This window comes from Alexandromys fortis, unplaced genomic scaffold (assembly GCF_014885135.2).
Source record: "Alexandromys fortis isolate MF-2015 unplaced genomic scaffold, M_Fortis_MF-2015_v1.1 scaffold_253, whole genome shotgun sequence".
In the NCBI taxonomy this organism is placed as follows: Eukaryota; Metazoa; Chordata; class Mammalia; order Rodentia; family Cricetidae; genus Alexandromys; species Alexandromys fortis.
In genome coordinates this window covers 448,322-469,062 of record NW_026068124.1, presented here as the reverse complement: position 1 = coordinate 469,062, position 20,741 = coordinate 448,322, and the positions used below count along the sequence as shown (strand labels likewise).

The 20,741-nt window shown below is 47.7% G+C and overlaps 1 protein-coding gene across 3 annotated transcripts in view; it reads left to right on the top strand.

The window, feature by feature from the left end:
• Window positions 1-20,741, top strand: part of Pknox2 (PBX/knotted 1 homeobox 2) — a 270,318-nt gene that overhangs the window by 66,883 nt on the left and 182,694 nt on the right. For all 3 annotated transcript variants that reach the window (XM_050125637.1, XM_050125639.1, XM_050125640.1), the window contains one exon: window positions 2,046-2,115. The gene's annotated coding sequence lies outside the window, so the exon portion shown is untranslated. Of the gene's footprint in view, window positions 1-2,045; window positions 2,116-20,741 lie in introns of those variants that run through there.

Here is a 20,741-nt window from a genome sequence, read left to right as displayed (position 1 = left end):
CGCCAACTAAGAGCTGGCACTTGCTCGCTCTTACAGATTCTGGAGGGAACAGTGTCCATCGTTCAACATCTCAGCAGATACTTACTGGGAATCTGGCTCATTTGAGGCACTCTGCAGAACTCTAGGGATATAAAGATACGTAAGATGTGTTTCCTTTCCTCAGTGACTAACAGTCTAGTGACATGGTCTTCTTCATGAGGGACCTGCACCAACTATGACCATGAATAATACAGCCATTAGTAGACAGCCACAAAAGAGCCTTTGCCTAGAGTGTATCGTGGATAAGAGGGACAATTTATTTCCATGTGTGCGTCTTGCTATACTTCATGCCTGCAGCTAATTGAAAGTCTACCTTTCCCCAAGATGCCTTTCTTGTCTTAGTTAAAGAGGAAATGCCCAAAGCCGGGCGGTGGTGGCGCACGCATTTAATCCCAGCACTCGGGAGGCAGAGGCAGGCGGATCTCTGTGAGTTCAAGGCCAGCCTGGTCTACAAGAGCTAGTTCCAGGACAGGAACCAAAAGCTACGGAGAAACCCTGTCTCGAAAATCCAAAAAAAAAAAAGGGGGGGGGGGAATGCCCAAGTGAGTGGGAGAGTGGAACCATGTCTTACTATGTCCTTACCAAAACAGCTTTCAGTAACTAGGAGCTCTGAAGCCAGACCTGATTTTTTTTGCCCAATACTCAGAGTCCTGGGTGGTTTAGACCACTGTGCTTGCTTGGCATCGTTTCTCCCTTTAGAATCCACCAAGCAGAGAAACCTTGACCCTGTCCCAGGGCCCTCCACACTCCTCTCTTCGTCTTTCCTTAGATGACCCCCCTTTTTCAGCATGTCCCTGTGTAAGTCAGCTTTTCATCACTATCACAAAGGATCATAGACAATCATTTTATAAAGAGGAAAGGCTGATTCTGGCTGATCGTCTTGGAGGGTCTACTCCATAGCTGATTGGCCAAATGACTTTGGACCTGTGTCATGGTGTGCGGCAGAGTAAAATTGCTCACCTTCTGACTGAAGAGCAGAAGGCAAAGAGGGAGAAACTGGGGTCACACCATCCACTTCCAGGCCCGTCAGTGTTCTAAATACCTCCCACTTGGCTCTGCCTCTCCATCTAATAGTGCCACTCTGGCGGCCAAACTTCTGACACGCCGGCCGTTGGGAGACATTTAAGTGGAAACGCTCCATGCTTGACACCCTCTCCCTCCCACCAGCCGAGTCATGCCTGTTCAGACTCATATCCTACCTCCTGTGAAACTTCCCTTGAGTGCTTCAACCCTGCTAACTTCATTGCATGGTGGAGAGAGATCGACGTTCTCTGCCAGAACTTAGCATAACTCTGCACAATGCTGCCTTCACTGGTATTCTTTCTTGGGGGCAAGCTTACTTCCCCAGTGAGGTGCTGGTAACACCTTAAAAACAGGACCCAAGGATCCTGTTGTTTGTACATTCAGTGCATGGAGCAAACACCTGATAAACATATGCTTCTGTTTTTTTTAAATATCCCAGAAAGAAAATAAAAATAGTTAGATTTCTTTTCTAAGTTGTCCCCATCATGCCTCTCCATGCAGATTTTCATTCCTACTCAACTGGACTTTTTTTTACCTTATGTTCCTCTTGTTGGGAAAAGGAAATGGTGTAATTATATTATAATCTCAAAATTTTTTTTAAATGAACAAAAAAGTTTCCTCCTGCTGCAAGACTTTTATCTTCTCACCATGAGCAATGGGGTCCATTTTGTTTGTTTGCCTTGTGCAGCCTTTCCTGCCCATCCTTCAGCCATTCATACGGGCTCTCAGCTCTGTTTCCCAGCACACGGTCTTCCCCCAGGTGAGACGTTCCAGTCAGCAGTTATCGCTTTGGACAGCTTGAAACATTTAGCCACCGAGAGCTCTTTTTTTTTTCTCCTCTGTGGTCACAGGGCTGCTAGTCCCAGCTTTGCTGTTTGGCAGGCTCACCCCTGGGTCCACCCCATGCCTACCCTGCTTCTTACCCTCTGGTCACCTCAGCAGAGTCTTACCCAGTCTATAAACATGTCTCCTTTTATTGGCAGGTGACGCCTGGAACAAGACTTTAAGGCTTTCTGTCCTCCATGCTGCTCACCAGAAAAGAGGCCCTAAACTGTAAGTAACTTTGATTGGTGTTTTCCACACCGACCTTATAAAGTGATGGGTTCAGGACCAGCCTCAAGCCTGATCCTTACCTGCTGCACATGGCAGAAGAGACACACTGAACAATGAACCGGTCACAACGTAAAATACAGCGGGGTCTCTAATTAGATTACGTCTGAAGGCGACAACGAGGCTCTGTAATATGACATGCTGTTTAATTAGACTGTATCGATTGGACATAAAGGTAGAGTTGATATGTTACACGTGTCGTGAGTGCTGGGGAAGGAAGTCACTGAGTTCTCAAGGCCAACCTGATCCTCAGCCACTTCTGTCTGTGGCCCAAGAAGGGGTGCAGGGAAGAATGGAGGACATTAGGCCCCAGTCCAGGCCATGCTCCTAGCTCATGGTCTCTTTTCTGGTCAGTTATTTCTGGGGATGTACAAAGGATAGAAAAGGAAACACTGCCGATCTCTTCCTTCCTTCAGCACTCAAACGACTCCACCTCATCGGAGGCTGGCGGGCTCAGTGTTGGCCGCCACACTCGGTATCAGTCGGCCTGCCCACTTGTAGCTCGTGGCCGAAGCCTGCTCTGTCCACCATTTCTTGGTTATTCCAGCTCACTGTGACCTCTCCCGTCTGGGTCTCTGCAGCGCTACCCCACTGCCCACTCCTCTGACTTGTGCTCTGTCCAGCAGGGCATGAGCTCCTGGTGGGGGCAGGGCTGGGACTCACCTTCTTCCTGGTTTTCAGTTGATAAGTCTTAGCGGGTGACTGGGTTACCCTGGGCCGGCATAGAGACTCCTCTACTGTGCTTCAGGGGCTACCTGAGGCTGAGGTACTACCACTGCGACTTTGATAGTACATTGGCTTTCAACCAGTCCATGGAATTATAAATGATTAACCGTTATCAGTGCACATCTTCACCTCTGTGTAAAAATAGATTGACTGTAATGAGTGTTTGAATAAATCATAAGAATGGCCGGCTTGCGATCGGCTAACATCCTGCCGATGACTAGCCGGTGAGTGAGCAGGGCGCCGGTCCTCTGCCTAATGGCCTGCAATTCAGTGCTGGTTGCCTGAGTGAGTGATTGACGGGCCTCTGCTCCCAGGGCACCTCCTCTGAAGCCCTAGCTCTGGAGTGGTCAAATTCCCAGGCTGGAGGGGTTGGGAGGGGTGCCTTTCTCCATCCTGTTCCAGGAAAGCTTGCCTAGAACTGGGCATAGAGGTGCGGGTGTGGATGTGGGTCGGGGGAGCTAGATGACCTCTGTGAGAATTGATGTCTCCTCATATGGGAGGTTACTGGGACCTCATAAGTCAAGACAAGTTTAAGGAGCAAGCTGAGCGTGAACCTTAATGAGAGCTGAGAGCGGCAGAGAAATTGTATCTTCCTTCTGCATTGTGCGGGGAAGGCGGCCAATCTGAGCAGTGGGCACCGAAACCCGGGAAAAGCTCCGGCAAAGGGACACTCTTGGACCTACAGCGAGGAGCCTAAGAGCAGGTCCAGTGCTCTTTGATGGGCAGGAGTCAAAGGTTTTTCAGGTAGTAGTTGCCCAAGCCACCTCAGGTGCGAGGATCCTGCCCTTTGGAGAGGGAGACAGAAGAGAGAGAGTAGTTGCAGAGTGACAGGGACAAGATAAGAAAGGAAGAGACAGAATATCTGAAGTGTCCGAAGGAATTCAGAGGAAGCAAGTAATAGCCAGATTTGCCTGGAAACAGTGGAAAGATACTGGATTTGCTGGAAACAACAGGGAGAGTTTTATTCTAGGGGTGTCTTGGCTATTAGTCTATGTAACAAACTGGCACACAAACACAATAGCTGAGTGTGTATTCTGCCCAAAAACTCTGTGAGTCAAGACTTTATTTAGGAATAGAGAGGACAGCTTGTCTCTGTCTACTGGTTACAGGATTTCAGTTATGGCAACTCAAAAGCTATGCAGTATAACCACCACAGGCTTGTTCCCTCAAAATCCTGGGCTTTGGTACTAGCTCTTGAGAGCCATTAGTCAGACCTTCATGGCCTTTTCACCTGATCTGAGCTTCCTTACAATATGGCTGCTAAACTTCAAGGCAAAGTAGCCTCAGGGAAAGCAAAAAACCAGGTAGAGGCTTCGTTGCCTTTCATGACCTGCTATATAAAGCCAAATAGCCCCACTTCATCCTGTCCATAAAAACAGGTCCAGAGGTCCACACTCCTCACCACCTCTCAACAATATCAACATCCCATTAAAAGAAGAGCAAGCATGAGGTGTGTGTATATGCGTGCGTGCAAGTGTGTGTGTGTCCCTCCATATTTACAGAGGATAGTTCTGGACCCCTTGCAGAGCCTCAAATCTGAGGATGGAGATGCTGATACTGGCAGGCATAGTATTTACAAGCAGTCTATGGACATCCTCCCACATGCTTGAAATCATCTCTAGATTGCTTAGACCACTGAGCACAATGTAAATGCTGTGTAAATAGTTGCTAATACTATGTCGTTTAGAAATAATGGGGAGCAAAAACGCCTGGACTTGTTCATTACAGGCACTTTATTTATCAACTATTTCTTATCTGTAATTAATTGAATCTACGATATAACCTACAGACACGGAAGCCATTGCATGCTGTTGCGCTCATCTTTGGAAACCATGACCTATGACAACTGCTATTGGCCCTGTACAACGGGGCCTCACCTGTTTCCCAGAACAATTGAAATTGGCCCCTCCTGGGGGGATGATGTGTTCTGTATGGTCTGGAGAATGATCTACGATAGCTGTACTATCAGTTTTGAATGAGTGAGTTTATTAAGTAGATAGCAAACAAAAGATAAAGGAATAAATAGTGAGGAGCACAGTAGCAGCAGACAGCAAAAAATATCATCAAACTAGATGCTAGAGGTAATTGGAGTATCCCAATTCAGAGCACAAAGGAAACGTAGAATCAAATCAGGGGCTTACGAACAACCAGCAGAAACTGACAGGGAAAGCCCCATTGGAGTTCACAACTGAGAGAGTCCTATACAGAACAAAGGGTCCCTTGAGTGAGACTCCAAATAAAAGAATAAATAACAACAGAAAGATGATGTCCTCACATTAGGTACCCACAATCATCCAGGGAAGTTGAGGCAGTCAGCTGGAGTTCCCAGTTGAGCTCTCCATCCGTGGCTTAGCTTCTCATGGCTGAATTTCTGGCCTTCTGCTTCCATTGGAGCCCTCCTTACATTGTAGGATAAACAGTAGTACCTGGGTTGGAAATGGTTTACCTTCAAACTAGTCTCAAGGGCATGATGTTTTTAAGATCCCAGCTGCTAACTGCTTTTCTTTCTCCCTGTCACAGAACCAGAAGGCCAGCCTGGTTCAGGACAGGGGTTTTGTTTTTTATTTTTTGGATTTTCTAGGCAGGGTCTCACTATGTGGCCCTGGCCGTCCTGGAACTTGCTTTGTAGACTAGGCTGGCTTCGAACTCCCAGAGATCTGCCTGTCTCTGCATCCCAAGGTCCAGGATTAAAGGCGTGCGCCACCACTGGCTAGGACAGGGGTTTTAGAGGAAGCTTCACATAAACATGCTTGGGTCTGAAGTGTGCTGAGGGACAACCTTGCTTCCAGAGTTTGCTTCTCGGTGAGCTTACACAACGCACGACAATTTGCCCCCATAACACACATGATACCCTGGGAAGAAACCTTAGCCTTGGAAACCCCTCCAAGCCAAACTCAGCTTCTTCCCTGGCAGAGTGTGGTAGTACTAGGAGGTCCTGGGCTGGGAGAAACCGGGATCCCATGGTCCACACCAGGAAGAATGTGGGTTTATAACCCACAGCCTGAACTCTCGGAACTAGAGGATTCTAGACCTGTAAACAAGGAGTCTTTGCTCACATCAAGGCTTCCCATATCTCCATTGCCATGGCCATCAAAGCTGGGGTAGGCTCGAGGCAAAGCTCAGAGCTTAAAAGACTACAAGAGATTTGATGGACACCAACTTCCCCCGGGTACTCCAAGCCCTCTGCTGGTCTCCTTTCCCTCGGTCACAAAGTCTGTTCTGGGAGCCTGTACACGGAAGGAACTACTCTCATCCCCCTTTCCATGCCCGATATAGATGCTGCTACATCTTGAAGGGAATCTGAGTGCTCTGACTACTTTACTGGGGCTTAAGGGATAAAAACAAATCCCAAGTCACCCAAGAGTAGAAACAGAACCAGTCCATCTTACAAGGGCTGACACTTGGGAACGACTAGTGCCAGGAGCTAGGCAGGGAAGAGACGGGGTAAGCGGTCTTAGTCTTGATGAAAAGGTACTACTAGGGTTTGGCTTCCTTCCACATGAAGTCAAATTTAATATTAGTAAGCAATGCTTGCTGAGTGTTTACTGTATACTGGGCACTATGCTCAGCCCTTGGGGTGCACTCTCTCATCACACTGAACTTCATGGGATTCTGTTATTAGCTCTGTATATACGAAGAAGGGGAGGCCCAGAGGACAAGGGAAGTGCCCTAGGAAGGAAGTCTGGGCACAGTTGAAATTCAGCTCTCTGTTATTAAGACTTAAACTGCTTCATTAACTGGTCAGGGTATATTGTATGCATGTACAGACAACCACTGAACTTCCTCTAATAATTATTATGTCAACAAAATCTAAATTTAAAGGAAAGAGCCTCAGTTTACTCTTCTTTAACAAGAGACCGTCTGATGACATCATCCCCAGTGTCTCCTTTAGTGTTCAGATTCTAGGTAGAGTATATGGGAACTTCCTTAGGTATAGTTAAAGTGGGCCTACTTTATGAAGATAGTCTGGCATGAGGGTGTGGAATGATTTCCTTTCTTTCCCCTTTCAAAGTATTTAGGTCAGAAAACTTGTTAAATTCGGGCAGTTATAGGAACCACATTGTCGCCACTCTCCAGGACGGCTGTTGTGGATCCAGATGTGAATACGCTGGAGTCATTCCTGCTACGCGAGCTCAACAGTGATTTTTGCCATTCATTTGTTCAGTAAATAAAGATTTTTTAAGAAAGGACAAGAAGGAAAGACACCAGGAAGAAAGAGCACTCCCTTCTATTGCTTCTGAGAAATGGTCCAGAATTTTGCCTTTAACTGTACTTGCCATAAAGTTCACTCATAAACTATTGATATTCTAATAATACACATTAGCATCTTGCCCTTTGACAAATGAATATTGAATGAGCAATAAAGAGGCAAAAGAGTATCCAGGTTTACTGCTTCAGAAAGGCTGGAGTGCTGGGGGATTGTCCAAGGGAATAGCGCACTTCCAGACGCCTTGTCCTCTTGGCTCTTTCCCAGGACCCTCTGACAGGCTCTTCAGGGAACCCAGAGCCAGGTTTTTGCCTTTGCCTTCCCACTGTTTTTCTTCCCCTGGGCTGGAGAGGAGGGAAGGTTAATAAAGAGCTGATAGGAATTGGTCTTAATCCTCTGTGAAGCACCTGGCTTAGAGACTCTTCCCCCCCCCCCCCCGTGCCTCCATTGCTTTTGATTAAAGTTACACTTTCTTCTCCAAAATCCCAAGTCTGAAGCAAATGGCACGGTGGTGCCCACTTGTATTCTCAATCCCTGAGGCAGAAGCCTGCAAATCTCTGTGTGTGTCTGAGGCCAGCCTGGTCTGCAGAGCTAGTTCCAAGCCAACGATGAAGCAATGATCATATACAGAGATGCTTTCTCAAAAATAAATGAATAAATAAATATAATAATTTCAAAAAAGCAATCTACAGTCAAGTGCAACCTATAAGACATCAGACAATGAGCCTTAAAGAACACAGATCAGCTTCCCCTCCTTGTCGTACCAGGTCCTTTTGGAATAGTGTGTGTGTGTGTGTGTGTGTGTGTGTGTGTGTGTGTGTGTGTGGTGTTAAGAGGGATGTTGTGGGTGGGGGTGCTGATCAAGTTTGTAGACTAGGATTCCCTGCCTCTTCCTCCTCTCAGTATCTGCCTCCAACCCCACTACCTCAGCCTCCAGTGTCCTGTGTCCTTCTGTGGGCTGAAGTGAGCGGAGAGCAGTGTGGCAGGGTCTCTGCATAGGTCCAGCTTAATTGGTGTGATTTAATGGCTTTTTGGCGGATTCAGATTTATACGGCTTTCTGAGCTGCAAATCTGCTTTCTAAATGTAGAATTTTTGTGGAGTGGTAAAAAATAATGGCTGTTCTGTGATTCCTGCCTCCCAAGCTAGGAGATTGCAATTTACATTATGCAAATAGACATTATGCAATCAAGGCACTTTAGCGGGAATCTGGCAGCAGAGAGGCCGCGCTGATGAGATGCCGAGGTCTGCAGCCCTAACCGGAGGGGCCCTGTGAAGAGCAGAGATGAAGTGGGGAGGAGGTGGGCTAGGCTGGCAGAGGAAGGAGGCCAGAGTCTCTTCCCCCGGTCCACGGAGGCCGAGTGGAGCCTGCCCGGAGATGAGCGCAACTCTGGAGCTGCCAAAGCGACTCTCTCAATTAATGGCTTTGTTTAATCATACCCCCTGTCCAGAAGAGTATTGTCTTACGGATAATTTCGTTTGCCTAACGAGATTTTGCTAATTAAATCTCCTTTCAGTTGGTGTGACTGTGCCTGCAGGAGAGGGGGCTATTTGGAGACTTCTCAGTAAACCTTTTTGGTGAGGGGCTTAGATAGAGTTGGGGGAGGGGCAGGAAAACGGGGTAGAAGACCCTGTCCTGCTGGAAGCACGGCTGAGCAGGGTTTGGAAACTCCTATCTCTCACTCTTTCCCTTGCCCACGGAAATGCGGTCGCTCACAAATCATTCACCCAACAGAATGGCTTTGCGCTTCCCTCCTCCTCCCCATCGCCTGACAACCACTCTCCGCTTCTCCCCAAACCCTCCAGGAGAGCCTCGAACCTCAGAAGGAGGTTTCCAAGGACTTCCAAGTGCTGTTCCTGCTGCACCTGGCCGGGGTGGGGTGGGGTAGGGGTGTCTGTACTCGGCTGCTTGCGGGACTTCTGTTACTTTCACTTAGTCAGCCAGTCTGTCTCTTCGGAAAGAAAAACGTGCTCCTAAATTGGCCATTTCTCCAGGGATAATTAATTATGTGGATCGAAGAGGGGACCTCCTTGTCAGGCTCATTTGTCATCAGAGCTGGTCAAGGAGAGACTTTATGGAGAGAAGGACAGGCCTGTGCCCCCATAGTTGGAGCCCAATTAGTCCTGTGTGTATAGCAGCCACCCTGATCTGTTAGTTAGCCTTCTGATGGTGGGTTCTCTACTGTCAATCCCTAGCCAAAAATGCTACACGGAAACTTTCAAAAGTAAATGAATCCTAAAATTTGGATGACTTTTATTGTAATATGTGGTGATAATCTGTAATAAAATTATAATTATTCTATTTTATTTGGCTATTGTTAATCTCTTTCTTAATTTATAAATTGTACACGATCGTATATATGTGTGTGCATAGGAGAACATAGATAGATAGATAGATAGATAGATAGATAGATAGATAGATAGATAGATAGATAGATAGATGGATGGATGGGGCAGGTGAAAGTGTTTAGTATCTTTCATGGCTTTAAATATTCACTGAGAGTCTTGGAATCTATTTCCCGAGGGCCTACTCCATGTGACCGTGCAACTCCTATTCTGAACCACAGACAGTGCAACTCCTATTCTGAACCACACCTAGTGGCCTTTCAGTGGCCTGAAGGTCAGCTTCCTTGGCCTGGCTGACCATGGGATGCATGCTTCAGTCACGGTCTGTTTTTCAGGTTCTTCTTCCCTTCCCCTGCCATCTTCCTGCCCCCACCCCATCCACAGGCCCTCAGGGGTGGTATATTCCTGCCATTGAGGTCCCAAATGGCCCACCCTTGCTGTTTCTCCTGTGCTTTTCTGCCTGGCTGCTTTGGCACTTGCTGCTTCTCTGTGTGGAATTCCCTCATCCAGGGCCGCCCAGTTCCTTTGTGGCTGCCTCCTCTGGGTCTTGCCTGCTTCCCCCCCTCCTCTGCTGTCTGCTCTCCTTTTTTCCCTGTAGGCAGCCGTAGGCCCCCACTCCCATCCCTCACGTGCTTCCTTAACCCAGGCTTCTACAGTTGTGCCTGGCTGGAACACCTAGGTGAGTGGATGGAAAAGAGAGATGCGACATGATGGAGGAACACATCCCAGCAAAAAGAAGGTGATGGGGGAAATCATGAGGCTTGTTTCCGCCGAGCTCACACAGGTCACCAGTAAAACCGGTGCTTTCTTCTGTGTCTTCTTGGGAGCCCTGGCCCTTGTGCTGCAGATGCCAGTGCCTCAATTCACTCAGGTTCACATAAATCCTGTAAAATGAGTATTACTTTGACTGAGCAAAATGCAGCTCCTCCTTAGCGAAATGCGGCTCCTCGTTAGAGGGCAAGGCGCATGATGACCCCAGGAAGAGCCTCCTGTAGGGACCTCAAGACTCCTGTGCTTTCTTCTCCTCCCCTCCTCACTCCATCATCCACCCACTCATCCACCAAGGTGATCCCAGCATCACCTTGGGAGTGTGGACTCTTCCTGAGACCACTAGGACTCAGACATGTGTCAGGCTGCTGACGATGCCTATGGTTACATGTCTGTGTGTGCTGATGCTGCTGGGAGCCCAGGAGCCAAGGGTGACCTTGTCTGCTGCTTCTGGACCGTTTTTGGACTATTGCGCAACCAGAAGTAAAAGTCTGTTTTATGCTAGGTAGGGTTTGCCTAGGGAAACTGGCTCTGATCTTCAAGTGTGATCTATGCGAACACGACTATGTGTGTATGTGTGTGTTTTGTGTTTTTCTTAGTGCCTAGATTTTGGTGTCTGTTCCCTTTTGCTCTCAAAATGTCTTTCCGTGGGCTATCTCCTCCCCTCGGTTGCATTTTGCAGAACTTCTTGACAATGCTGAGGTCTCAGAGTCTAACTGTAGGTACTCAACAAGCGCTGGGCAAATGTGCCAGTGAAGGTTTGCCCTCACGTGCCCTGAGGTGTGAGAAGGCTGAGTCTGAGTCCTGCTTCTGTTGCATATTTAGCTGGGACCATGAGACTTGATCTACTCATCTAGAAAGCAAGAATAATCATACTCCCCATTCTGTCTTTCTGGAAGGTAGTGTGAAGGAAGTTAAGAGACATATGAAAGTGTTTTATAAACTATAAAGCACTGCAGAAGTATAAGAGGTTATTATTATAATGGTTATTGCACTTGAAGTGATCGTTGTATTTGAAAATTAGGGATTCTGTTTTCAGGCATACAAAATCATCCAAGCCTGGCTTGAACTCTGAGACTCACAGAGCAAGGATTAGAAGAGCTAACTGATGCCAGACTTACCTGTTAGAACTTTCAGGGACTGAGGCCTAGCCCTGAGACCTCTGCTGTCTCCCCTTCAGTTGACTTCAGAAGGTTGGAGCAACCTCGGAAAGTAGCCCATCTTCATGTATGTGCTCCCCTCTCCCCAGGAGTTCAAGGCTGCACCCCCTTTGCAAACTCTGTTCTCCAGCCAGGAAGGAATGCCCTCCCACTTTCCCTGCTGATCTTTGCATGTGTTCATGTGTCTGTGAGCACACATGCACCTGCATACATACGTGTGTAGAAGACAGAACTTAATATCAGCGTCTTCAATGCATCTCCATTTTATTTCTTAGGACAAAGCTTCGTCCTGAACCTGGAGCTCACCTGTTGGCTAGAATGGCTGGGCCAGCAAGCCCTAGGGATCTCCTGTCTCCACTTCTCCAGTTCCCATGCAACCTCTTTAGCTTTTTGTGTAGGTTCATGCATTTCCAACTCAGGTCCTGATGAATTCAGGTTCTTATGCATATATGGCAAGCACTTTTCTAATTGAGCAAACTCTCTTGCTTTCCACTGGCCTCTGACCCCCTCACGCCAAACTGCTGGCCTTTTTCCGGCTTCCAAATTATCAGGTATGTCTACCTCCCTAAAGCATTCTCTCACAGTGTACCTGGGTCTGTTAATGTCTGCCTCCCATGCCACAATGCACACAGTTAAGTAAGTCAAACCCCATTCAAGCAAATGATGCCTCGGCTAGCTGAGTAGAGACCTCCAGGTTGTAGGCATATTCTGTGGATAGGAGCATCTGTCTGTTGCTGACCCCTAGAGGTAAGCAGGTGCCTGCCTGTGAAGGCAGATGCTGCCTACCTTATCCCCAGTCCCCCCCCCCCCCCATTCTCTTTCTTAGCAGGGTGGGTCCCAGCTGGTGAAGGATCTTCTGGTAGCTCTCCCAGGGCCCTGGTTCCCTTGCCTCCTCCTTGGTTCAAGACTTCTTGTCTTCCCCTTGTTCTGGGCCTCTCCCCCAGACCCTCCTACTCCCAGCCCCAGGCAGCCTCTCCAAAGTGCCAGGGGGCTGGGAGGCTTTTCATTACCAAATGCACTGAACCTATTTGTGAGTGTTTTGCAAAGTGTTTAATCCAAGGTGTTCCCTCAATTAAATTAGTGCAAACATCTGTGTCCCACATCCACCTCCATTTGCATTCTGTGCCATTTATTACGGCAGGAAATTGGAAGGCACCTTAGGAATACTTAGGACCGAATTAGGCTGGGCTGGGGGAGGCATCAGGGGGAGGTCTCGCGCCTGTGAGGTTGACTCACAAGGCAGATCCCTCTCCAGGCTGGGGCTTGCCAGGAACCAAGTCACTTTCTGGTGCAGGAGATCCCAACTGCTGTGGGGGATGACCAGGTCATTTGGGGGCGACTGGGGGAGTTTAATTAATGCCCCTGGTCTCCACCTAGGGCCAAATAAATGGCTGCGTTGACAGGGAGAGTTCACTGTTGTCACTTTTCATTTTAAACCTAATTAAAAGGAAACCTAAAGTGGGACTGGAAGTTGTCTTCTTAGTGGTTAAGAGTACTTGTTGTTCTTGTGAGGGACCTGGTTTTGATTCCCAGCACCCTTACAGAGGCTCACCACTTCCTCCAGTAACCAGGTATGCTTGTGATGCTCAGGCATATGTGCAGGAAAAGGGATCTTATGAGTGAAACAAATCTAAAAACACTTTTAAAATCTAACACATATCGCACTTAGGTCACTCAGTTAGGTCTTTCCTGGGGAGGTCTTCCTCGCTGGAAGGTGGAGTTTTCTGTCATGAAACTGCTTAGCTTTGGTGACTGGCTGGGCTTGGGTAGCAGCTCCTCAAGCCTTGGACCATAGAATTTCCATCACTGTCAAGTTTGTCAGGTGTATTAGGAGCCTGCCTGTCCTTCTACTGTAGGAGGAATGACAGAATTATCTGTCCTTTGACAGACAACCTTGAAAGCCCAGTGTCTGTTGTAACTCTCCCACCTTGAGACAAGCCTCAGAAAAGGGAGCCATCTGCCCATGGGACCACGGCTAGAAAGTGGGACAAACACTTTCGCCTGAAAGTTTCCTTGACTCCAAAAGCAGTTTCCCACTGTTCTTGGGATGACTTTCTCAAATGAAGCTATTGGAAATGGCTTTGGACTGAAAAACTTGCTGTTTCTCCTAACTTCTCGACCCACCTACCTGGCCTGGTTGTATTGAGGCCTGTCTGCTCTTAGGATGACTTAAGATAGCTAGGACTTCCCAGGATTTGTGAGGGTCAGCACTGGCTTGCAGCCAGATCACCATAGGAAACCCTGGGTGCTGGGCAGAGAGAGAGAGAGGAAAAGAAGCCTGGAGGCAAGGAAGAGGCTTAGGATCTGTTAAGACACCTTAGAGGCCACTGAATTTCTGAGCCCAGAATGGGGAAACTGAGGCTTAGAAGAGGCAATCTCTTATCAAAGATACATAGGAAAGGGACCAAACTGTAACCCAGGATTCCTAGGTCCCAAGAAGGGCACATTGTCAGGGTCTGGAGGCCCTGGGCAAGGGGGCAGGGAGTGGTGTGGGTACTGCCTTCCAAGATACAAAATGCAAAGCCAGAGTGGAGCCAGGAGCTAGTGTGGGAGAGAACTCTCATAGCTCATTCATCTAGTAAGGGTCCTTCTTGGACCAGGGAACTTTCTTATCCTGGGACCTTCCATGGTCCAGGGAGCAGCTGCCATGTTTAACCTGGTCCCTTTAGGGAGGGGAGAGAGGTCCTGAGGGTTCATCTACAAACCTGGGGGGGCAGCAGAAGAGCCAAGAGAGTACCCCGATCTAGGCCAGTGGCTTCCTAATAGTTCCTGCCACTTTTGCCTTCCCCAGGCTGCCCTACCTTCCAAGGGAGCGAGGGTGCAAGGCATGAGCAATGGGTTCCAGATTAAAATCCCACTCCCCCATTTTCCCCTCTCATCAGACAGAAACTTTTCTTTGCTTGGTTTCCCAGCCAATTAAAGAGTAATGATAATCTCTGAAAGGCATGCGTGGCTCTGGCTAGAGGTTTAAGACATGTCATAAGTTTCCACCTTCCCTTCATAGACCTGGAGCCTCAGTTCTGGGAACTGGGAATGTGTGGAGGTGAAGGCAGCCACCCCTGTTTCAGTTCTCCCCTCTCTTTCCTCAGCTTGCTTCTTTTTCTCATCAAAAGACTTTAATAAATATACCTCAGTATGTGGCGCTGCCTGGGGCTTTAGAAGAATGAATTGCTTATCCCAGCTCTTCCTTCCAGAAATGGCAGTCTCCAATCAAAACATATTTACTAAGCATTGACTGTGTGTGGTACTCAGCTCTAGGCCCAGTCAGTAGGTCTCCCTGAGAATGGCCACAGCCTCCTCTCATCTCCTCCCAGGAACCAATAGTCCTTCCTTTCTTTGCAGTTGCCAGATCCCAAAAGGCTTTGGGCTTCCGTGCCTTTTCGAGATGCTATGCTTGGACACAGAGACAATGTTCTCCATCCCCTTCCTTCTCTGAGAACTCAGGTTCTCTGTTGACGAGGACCCATACACACTGGGCATCCTATGACGTCATGGCAATGGTCTTCAGTTATGTATTTTCCAGCAATGCCTCAGCTTCTCTCTAGTAGATGGGACTACTTCCACCCTCACTACAAAGCTCTCCTCTCTCTTTAGTGTTGGTACCCAAAACATGCTGTTGTGTTGGGCAACTTTTAAGGCCTCCACCAGAGAGCTGGATGAGAGGCTGTCAGAGTAGCAGACTAGATCTCTAGTTTTCAGAGTGTTGGTTCAGTCGGAGAGTCTTTGCTAGCCTCTCTTGTCTGTTTCTGTTTGTTTGTTTGTTTTTGGAGACAAGGTTTCTCTGTTGCTTTGGAGCCTGTCCTGGAACTTGCTCTGTAGACCAGGTTGGCCTGGAACTCACAGAGATCCCCGTCTCTGCCTTCCAATGTTGGGATCAAAGGCGTGCTCCAAAACCACCCCAGCTTCTTTCTTTCTTATAAGTATTTGTTTTTTACTGCCCAGTCTCAGAATATGGGATCTCCAGATGGATGTAGGAGAGGCACAGATAGTTGACCTCCTAATGTAATGTCCCTTTACCTTGGTCAGAGAGCCTTTCTTTTCCCTCCACACTGCCAAAGCCTGCTTATCTTCCTAATCCTGATGCCATCTCTTCTATAGAGTCTTCTGGTAAAAGGTCAATATTTCCTTCCTTGCCTCTGGCCTGAACTTTCCAATGATGGCCAGTGTACCTACATCCCTGATAGTTTATGCTTGTCCTTTTACATGGAGAGCCCATGGCTGGTGGCTGATGCTTCTAACCATTGCTCTACTTAGTATGGTTCCTGGCACATTCTGGTTGATCATACCTGTTTGCCCAATGGAAGAATAAACAAGGCCATGACTCCGAGTTTATCTAAGAGGGAGACACTCAGGCTCCTTTCTCATCCTTAGCTTTGAACTTTCTCCTCCAAGGTTCTGATGGACCCAGAGGCACCTCCTGTCTCAGGACCGGAAACCAGATGCTATGACTTGCCGAAGAAAAACAAGTGTTGAATTCTGCTTGGTATTCAGAACAGCCTAGAATTGCTTTTGTCATTATGTTTCTTAAATCACATCAAATATTGGCAATGTGTTTGATATGCATGTGTGTATACAACCATGTACTTAGCTATTGAGAATATATTAAACATTTACTGATAAAGTGTAGTAACATCTGAGAATCATAAACTTGGGCCAGTGGGCCACTGCTTAGGAGAGGAGACCAAGTTTTTAGAGTATTGGCCTTATCTCATGTGTAGAGCTTTACATCCTGAATCTTTATTATTAGTAGTAATTAATCAATTTATTTATTTATTTTGAGACAGGATCTCTCTATACTATAGCCCTGGCTGGTCTGGAACTCACTATGTGACTTTGACTGGCCTCAGACACACAGAAATCTGACTGCCTCTGCCTCCCAAGTGCTGAGATTAAAGGTGCCTTCTTCCACACCTAGTTTACAATCTGCATCTTGCTAGATAGCAAGTCTCTTAAGGAAAGGAAGGTGGGGGTCCAGCTCCCCGGTGTCTGGTACATAGCAGGCACTCATAGTTAAGTGTGGCTGGAATAGTATTAGTTTGAATTGATTATGATTGCTAGACAATCTTTAGAAGCTTTAAAATTTGATTTTCGTTGAATCCTCCATTGTTTACTTGCAGACAGTACATTTGTGAATTAGTAGGGAGCCATCATGTGGCATAAATAAACAATGGGATGGATTTTTTATTGTCATTGTCTCTAGGAATTCTCATAGGGTCACACATTTGAGATCTTGGATTTCAAGTTTTACTTGTATTCCTTTTTTGTTTAATCAAGCAAGACATTTTCCTGATATAAATGTTCAAACAGGTTGAGAAATCAGAACTCACTGGGCCGCACACTGCCAGCGGTACATCATCTTGCCTCAACCCCTGCTTGGCCCCACCCTGTTCAGGCAGGCCATTCCCAATCAGCCCATTTCCTCTGCAAATGCTGCAGGCCTCATTCTTTTAGGAAGAGCCAGCCCTCTCTGTCAATTTCCAGCATGTAGCAGGAACCGCACTGGGCCTTGCTGGGCAAAGCCCCTACCCACCAGCAAGCTGGAGAATCAGCCTTCCTGCAGGAAGCAGAGGGCTGGGAATGATCTTATGTAATAGTAAATAGACCCAGTTGTTAAGCGGAACTTCTGGGCTCCCGTGTTGAAATTTCAGAACGTAAACGGGGACCGATCAGATGAGAACATGCGAGGAAGACAGGCCCACAGGGAGAGTTGGAGACACGTCGAGATGTGAAAACCGAGGCCCGGAAAGCGACCCATTCATGCTTGTGGTTACACAAGCAAAAAGCAGCCGGGGCAGAGTCAGGCTCATGCCTGGGTCCCCTTCGCCTGTTCTTTATGGGTGGGTATACCTCATCTGTGGCAGGCCAGGCCCGCCTTTTTTGTACACCCAGGTGTCTGTGTGTAGGAGGAGAACACGCTGAACCCTCAGCGGGCCCTGGGTTGTAGGCACTTTCTCTGTCCCTCAACAGCTTTCCAGAAGGGCCAGTGGCCCACAGCCCCTCAAAACATGGTTGGCGACATGTGACGTCTTCCTTCCTGTACAAGTTGAGCACTTGCCCCCCTGCTGCCTGTTTTTCCTTGCTAAGGTTCAGTTCTAATTATGTTGATTTTCTTCATCCCACCCCCTCCTGGAAGCTTATTAGGTTGAATATTTTTATTTATTATCATTTCGCCCAACTCCTGCCAGCATTTCCAATTACTCTCCCCGCTTCCTTGTAATTGTCTTTCTGTAATGGCTCTGAAACAATTGCGCTAAATGAGGTGTCTCCTGCAAGATGAGAGTCTCACTTCATTAAAGGCTAATGTATTCTCAGCTCCAGCTCTGTGGGGCTAGCTTGGAAGGAAGACATTTAAACAGCTTCTTTTATTTTATAGGGAGCAACTTTTCAGCAAAGAAGATGTCTGTGGGGTATATGTATATGTGTGTGTGTGTGCGTTGCCTGGATTTTAATTTAAAGAAAGTTTATGAAATAGTAGAAGTCCCCCTATTGATGAGGTTATTGTCAGGTAGCTGCGGTTTATGCAACGGGTAGGAGGAGGACAGAGGAAAAGGTGCTCTCCACACACATATATTCCATGCCTTTCTGCAGCCCCCACCCCTTCCTCTGTTGCTCTCTGCATGCTGGATTAACCCCATAGTTGTTCACCCCTCCATTCCGCCTCTACCTTTGGTATTGTGTGCCCAGATTCCACAGCGGGGACGCTCTCCGGTTATGCATTTCTGGAGAATCCGGTCTTTTCAGTTCATGTGCCCTGACTCCGTCGCTCATTTATTCATTCCTTCACTTGCTCATTGTCTATTCATTTGTCCTTTTGTCATCCATTCAGCTTGTGTTTATTGCCTGCTCTGTCTGAGCTCCATTCAGCAGGGGCTATGTCCTTTTGGAGAAATAGAGACAGATGATTGGTAAGCTGGCACCACCGGTACAGGATGGCAAGTGCTGTAATCAGGTCCGGGCAGACACTCTGTGAGCGCAGCAGGGCACCTTGGGAAACCTCAGGGGATCCAAGGAGGCTCCCAGAGGCAGAGTGGTCTGGTCTGATACCTGGAGGATGAGGAGTCAGCCATGCGGCAGGGGGTGGGCGGAATAACTCCAGGCAGAGCTAACTTCGTGAATTGAGTCCTGGTCGCCAGAGATAGCTTGGCAGGTGAGGGGGAAATGTAAAATTTCCATCTGGCAGACACTCCGTGGGACAAAGGCTGTGGAGAGAGGTGGGACGAAACATCATGGAGGGTCTTGAAGGCTACGTTCCCTAGAGACTAGTCCCTAGAGACCCTGAAGAGTTCCGAGCAGGGGATTAATTGGCAAGATTTGTGTTTTGGAAGGATTGCTACTATTTCAGTCCGCACAGTGGGTTGGAGGGAGGCAAGCACAGAGGTCAGGAGATCTTGTAGGCAGCTGTTGCAAGAGCCCATAATGATCCGCAGTAGAGACAAGCGTATTAATCTGTAAGATTCCCAGATGGAGCAGGGACACACTGGGCAAATGTGCGAAACCAGGGCAGGTTGTGACTCACTGAAAGGTCCATGCAGTCTGCAGGTTGTGGGACTCTGGGCTCAAATTCTAGCAGATGCTGGTACCTTGATCGTCGTCATCAAAAGCAGCAGAGCACTTTTGCCTGTGGGGCCTGTGGGTTGCCCATGAACATTTGCTCCCTCCTTCAAGGGATTCTAGGCTGTTAGTCTGGAGACTCTTCCAAAGCACTCCTGTATTTGTTAGATTTTTCGCTGTTATGATGAATATCTCAGAAAAATAACTTGAAGTAAGGAAAGATTTATTTGGCCCGATGGTTTCGGAGATTTCATTTTGTGGTTGCCTGGCCCCGTGGTGCTGAGGCAGAGCATGAGAGCGGAGAGGACGCAATGAAAGGCTCATCTCATGGCATTGACAAAACAAACAAGGCTCGGAAGATGGCTCTGTGTGCAAAGGCGTTTGCTGCCAAGCCCGGCAACTGGAGCTCCATATCTGGACCTACATGATGGAAGGGAGGACCAGCGCACACAAGTTGTCTTCTGACTTCGACATGCATGCCAAGGCATGCACACATGCTGCCCACTCCCCACCAAACAGGAATGGAATATAGTTTTTCTTCCAAAATAATCAGAACAAAGAAGAGATTTGAGACATCGTAGAGCTCCCAAGTCTGTGATCTTTCTCTTCTAACCTCTCTTCACCTCCATCATATTGCTATAATGCAATCAAATGAGAGATCTGTCAACGTGTTAATCGACTGATTAGATAATAGTTTCCACAACCCAATCTACCTCGTAAAGATTAGGCCCACTAGCTGAGGACCAACTTTCAGTATGAAAGAGTGTTAGGGGTCACTTTCATCCAAATCATAAGGACCCCTGTGCACCGAACTGAGCAGCTCTCTATCAGCTCTGACTTCTGCCCCCAGATCATGACCTATGCTAAGACTTCCAGTGTTGCCCCAGGAGCTCCCAGGCCAGAGGGCTGCTTCTTCCAAAGGAGTTTCTAGTTCAGAGTCCAGAAAAAGTAAAAGGCTCATCCTGTCGTGTTTGGGTTGCAGAAATTTAAGTAGAACCATCAGTGTCTTAATGCCTCAGTCAACTTCACTAGGGCCCTTGGATGCTTGCCAGCAAGTGTGATATGAGAGATAATGATCACGGCAGCGCCCGCTCACACTTATCAAGGTAGGCACCTTTTCACGCGCTTAGACACATCTCATTTTGTTCTCATATCGCTCCGATCATTGAGATGTTGTTATAGTGTCTATTATGGAAAGGAGGAAACTGGGGATCAGAAAAGACACCCATGGTTGCATTTCCTGCTCAGTATAAAAGAAGGAAGAAGTCTAGCTCCCTGAGAGCTAGCATGGGTGCTTTTGTACAGAGGAGAGATGGCTTGGTTCTGTCCCCATTTACTGATTCTTCTTACTGTCTTCATTAGGACACATCCTTCCAGGTTCTAGGCAAATGTCACTCCTTCCCTCCTTCCCCTAAACACAGCAAGCAGTTCCTTCCTCCCCAGTTCCCAGAATACATATATTGCTCAGTTAGAGCCCTGCTGATTTGCTTCTATTTCTTTGCATGTCTGTCACCTCTACTTTGGATTTTTTTTTTTAAGGCAGGGATCTTGGCTTTCTCCTTTTTATATCCTGGGCATCCAGCACAGAGGCTGGTCCACAGTAGGTTTTCAACGAATAAATAAATGCTGTCTGGGAGCCCTAGGAACTCAAGGGGAACCCTCGAGGCCACAGCAAACGATCCTCAGTTCTCTTTCCTTACTGGGCAAGCTCCCAGAATAGGCTCCAGGATGGACTCCATGCCCCTAGGAGCTGCCTGGTAATAAGGGGGCAGTCACTGGGACCAAAGTCTCTCTGTGCACCCTGGGAAGATGT